General features: G+C 37.2%; 1 pseudogene; it reads right to left on the bottom strand.

Annotated features, from left to right (window-relative positions):
* Positions 1-1,882: 1,882 nt before the first annotated feature.
* Positions 1,883-2,965, bottom strand: LOC124978194 (archaemetzincin-2-like; annotated as a pseudogene).
* Between the last annotated feature and the right edge of the window lie 1,868 nt (positions 2,966-4,833).

Here is a 4,833-nt window from a genome sequence, read left to right as displayed (position 1 = left end):
CAAATTACATTCAGGGGGAAGCCAATACGAATATCAGCAGATTTTTCAATCCAGACCCTAAAAGCTAGAAGGGCCTGGAACAACATTTTTCAAGCTCTGAAAGAAAATGGATGCCAACCAAGAATCTTATACCCAGCAAAACTTACCTTCAAATTTGACGATGAAATAAGATCATTCCATGATAAACAAAAGCTAAAAGAATTTACAAAAAGAAAGCCAGCATTACAGAACATTCTCAGCAAAATATTCCATGAAGAAGAGATAAAAAACAAAGAAGCATATCAGCAAAGGGAGGAATTACCCTAAAGGAACTGTCAAATACAGGAGGAACCAAGATGTGTCAATAAATAAATAAATAAATAAATAAATAAAATTTTAAATATGAACCAAATGACCGGGAATACAAATCATATCTCAATAATAACCCTGAATGTTAATGGCCTGAATTCATCAATCAAAAGACATAGACTAGCAGATTGGATTAAAAAGAAAGATCCAACAATATGTTGCCTGCAAGAGACTCACCTCATAGAAAGAGATACCCATAGACTAAAGGTGAAAGGATGGGGAAAAACATACCATGCACATGGACTCAGCAAAAAAGCTGGAGTATCCATCCTCATTTCAGATAATGTGGACTTCAAGCCAATGTTAGTCAGAAGGGATAAAGAAGGACATTTCATACTGCTTAAGGGAAGCATAAATCAGCAAGATATAACAATCATAAACATCTATGCCCCAAACAGTGGCTTATCCATGTATGTTAAACAAATCCTTCTCAATTTTAGAAACCAAATAGACCATAACACAATAATACTAGGTGATTTTAACACGCCTCTCTCACCACTGGACAGATCTTCCAAACAAAATTGAACAAAGAAACCATAGATCTCAATAACACAATCAATAATTTAGACTTAACAGACATTTATAGAATATACCATCCAACCAAGAGTGAATACACTTTCTTCTCAGCAGCACATGGATCCTTCTCTAAAATAGACCATATATTATGCCATAGAGCTAATGTCAGCAAATACAAGAAGATAGAGACACTACCTTGTATTCTATCAGATCATAATGGATTGAAGTTAGAAATAAATGAAAGAGTAATAAACAGAAACTACTCCAACACCTGGAGATTAAACAATATGCTATTATATGATGAATGGATAACAGAAGATATTAGGAAGGAAATTAAAAATTCTTAGAGGTAAATGAGAACAAAGAAACATCATATCAAAATCTCTGGGACACTATGAAAGCAGTACTTAGAGGAAGATTTATTTCATGGAGCGCATTTAATAAAAGAAGTAAACTCAAAAAATAAACGACCTAACACTACAGCTCAAAGCCCTAGAAAAGGAAGAACAGACCAAAACCAAAAGTAGTAGAAGACAGGAAATAGTTAAACTCAGAGCTGAAATCAACGAAATTGAAACAAAAGAAACAATACAAAAAATTGACAAAATAAATAGTTGGTTCTTTCAAGACCTATAAGTAATTATTCCAACTCCTTCAGTCTGAATAGGCAATTTCTACTATTTACATGGTACCTTATCTTCTATATAACTAATATAATTTTGTCTTAAAACAGTTTTATCACTTAGAATAAGACAGCCTCATGTCTGTGTCATTCCTACCATGGGTACATAATGTGAATCTGTTGTTGAGGAAATGTCAGACAAATTCATGGTGACAGTCTACAAAATAACTGACTTGTTTTCTTCCAGCATATCAATCTCTAAATACAAAGATTGAGGAAATGTTCAAAGTTAAAGGATGTGAAACAGCCTGAGCAACTGAACTCAGTGTATGATCTGGGATTTATTATTTTTTTAATGTACAAATATTTATTTTAATTACTCCTATCTGAAGGTACTTATTTTTGGAAAACAGCAAGACATTTTATTATCCACTCTTTCCACTCCTTGAAGGCATCTGCAGGTTTTGGTAAATACACATTATTTTCACAACTATGTTTCAGAGTTGCTCTTGATGTGTCAGCAGATACATCATCAATCCACCTTACCAGTGCTTTGTATCTTTCTGCCATATTGAAGCCCATGGCACAATGCAACTTGCATAGACAGATAGGGCAAAGGTTTAAAGGACGACAGTCAACTTCCTCCAAGTGGTTGGAGTCTTCCATTAGGCATGTGAGCCTCTGGCAGTGTCGCAGACCAAATATGTGTCCAATCTCATGGGTTAAAGTCTTACAGGATGGCAGCAGCAAAACACTTGATTTCAGGAATAAAGTAGTTATCAAAAATGGAATACTCATTGGAAGATTTTTTTCTGGAGTTTCTTCACTGTGCCTTCGTAGTGTGAGCTATAGAAATCACTGCCATATCTAGTAAAGCTGAATATCCCCACACCATCTGTCAAAGAATCCTGTCCAAAGGCAAAACTCTAGGAGTTTCTTGGATAAAGATCAATCATTGTTCTTCCCACAACACAAAAGGCATCTTCAGGTTTCTTCTTTTTTAGGAACTTCAGGATATGCCCTGCATGAATTTGTAAATTGCGTGTGTGATTGTTCACTATAAAAGAACACCATGTTGCAGAAACAAAAACCCCTTCTAGGAGTTTTACAGTCAAGCCATAGAAAAATGCTTGGTAGTAGCCCTTGAGCCATTTAATATATTCTTCACTGATAACTTTGGTGTTTCCTAGAGATCCAATGGACAGTTTATAAATACTGTGCTTCTCTGGAGAGGGTATCTATCTTTCTGTAGGGATTACTAAAAAACTGTTCAAAGTCTTGGGGAGTCTCAGGATGGGAGGTGATCCAATTTGATTGTGAACGCAAAGTAATAGGTCCAAAGAGATCATTGACTGGAAGGCATCATTCATTAATTGCTCTTCCTTAGCATCTAATTTTTTATACCGTGACACAAGCACTGGGTTCTTAGAGAGGAAGAAATGTTTCTGGTGTCTGTTCAGAGTGATGTAATACTTGCATCTATATAAAGGAAGGCTCCCATTGAAAGCTTTATGTTTCAAGGACAGGTATGTCCAGAAGGTGCTGTGGAGGGTGCCTTCACCCCCTCCCCCCCAGGTCTCGCCACTGCCCTCAGGCCTCTTGCGGCCGCCCCAGCTCAAGTGCCTGATCTGGGATTTCTTTTGTTAAGGAATTAATTAGGACAAGTGGAAAAACGCAAAGGTCCAAAGATTAATGAAAGAATTGTATCAATGTTAATCTTCAGATTTTGGCAACTTTAATGTGGTGATTTAAGAAAATCATCTTGCTATTTAGGAGATATAAACTGAAGCATTAGGAGCATGGGGGCACCATATCTGTAGCTGACTTTCACATGGTTTGGAAAGCAAATAAAATATTAAAATCTGGGGGACTCTTAGAATTTTTGATGCTATTTTTGCAACTTTTGTGTCAGTATGAAATTAGGAGAAGATAGCCAAGTCAAAAGAAAAAAAAATTGCATTGTGATGTAATCTCTTTCAAGATATTTTCGGAAGAAATGAAAAATTCAAATTAAAGTTAAAATTCCACAGTGAGGGGTCCCACAAATGTTGTAACAGACAGAGAAACTTGTGCTGCTCAGCCCAGTTTATACGCACAGAGCAAGGACAGCCAGCTGGGCCTCGACCCTTCCTTCCCCTCGCCTCATGGCCATTTGATAAAGGTGGCAAGAAGATAATGTTAGTGAACATGGAGCACCTACTTTGTGTTAAGCAGTTCCTCTACATAATTTAATTTAATCCTAACAAGAAACTTTGGGAAATATCTGTATTGTAGAATTAATACAATATGGTATTGAGATTGATAGAATTTATATAACCTAGTGATACACTGGCATGAGGAAAAAGTCAATGCCAGAAGCCACCTTCAGGGGTCCAGTAAAAACCACTGGTACTATTTCCTGAAGGGAGACTTGGAAGAGAAGTTGATTTGGTTAGTGGGGGAGCTGGTTAATGGTGGGACTATCAAGAGATGAAACTTACACATTTAAAATGTGTCTATAGGATATCTAATTTTTTTTTTTTTATGGTACTGGGGACTTAACCCAGTGGCACTGAGCTGCATCCCCAGCCCTTCCTTCTTTTTATTTAAAGACAGAGTCTCACTAAGTTGTCCAGGCTGGCCTCAACTTGACTTCTCCTGCCTCAGCCTTCTGAGTCAATGGGATTGTAGGTATGTGTCGCCATGCCCAGGTCATTGGGATATCTAAGTGGAGAGGAATATACAGGTCTGATTTCCAGAGTAGAGGATTAGGAGTTGAAGAAATTTGTGCCTTACCCAGTCAGAGAACATGCAAGGATGTGTGTGTCTGCTATGAGACAAAGAATAACGGCAAACCCTAATAAATGTCCATTGTTCCACTTTAATTGTGGTTTGAGTGATTCAGTACTATGGCTGAAGTTCTGGGGGTCAATCTTGTGTCCATACTTCCACCCTTGGCTCTTCATAAGACTTAAGACCCTTTTAAGGAGGCTTGAAGAGAGATGATCATAGATGCAAGCTTCATTGCTCAGTGGGTTCCTAGCAGTTGCTTTGCAACTTGACCCATGGAATTGCTAAGGTTGTCAGTCATAGCTAATAGGATCTTGGTCTGTACGAGGCACCAAGGTCACTATTTGTTGTCCAAATTGAGCACATGCAACTATGTTGAAGGATTTACCAGAAAGGGTTAGAAAAACCTCTCAAAAGATTAGAAATTCTTATCTAAGGTAAATCAGTAAACGAAAATGACATTTGCTCTTGTCTTTCATTCTTAGTGAACTCAAAGTCAACATATTTGATGATTAGTTCCTTTAATTTTCTGGGGACAGAGAACACTCTAAAATATATGCAAGCATACATGTATATGT

Source organism: Sciurus carolinensis, chromosome 2, assembly GCF_902686445.1.
Source record: "Sciurus carolinensis chromosome 2, mSciCar1.2, whole genome shotgun sequence".
Lineage (NCBI taxonomy): Eukaryota > Metazoa > Chordata > Mammalia > Rodentia > Sciuridae > Sciurus > Sciurus carolinensis.
The sequence above is the reverse complement of the archived record's forward strand: the minus strand, read 5'-3'. Positions and strand labels throughout refer to the sequence as shown.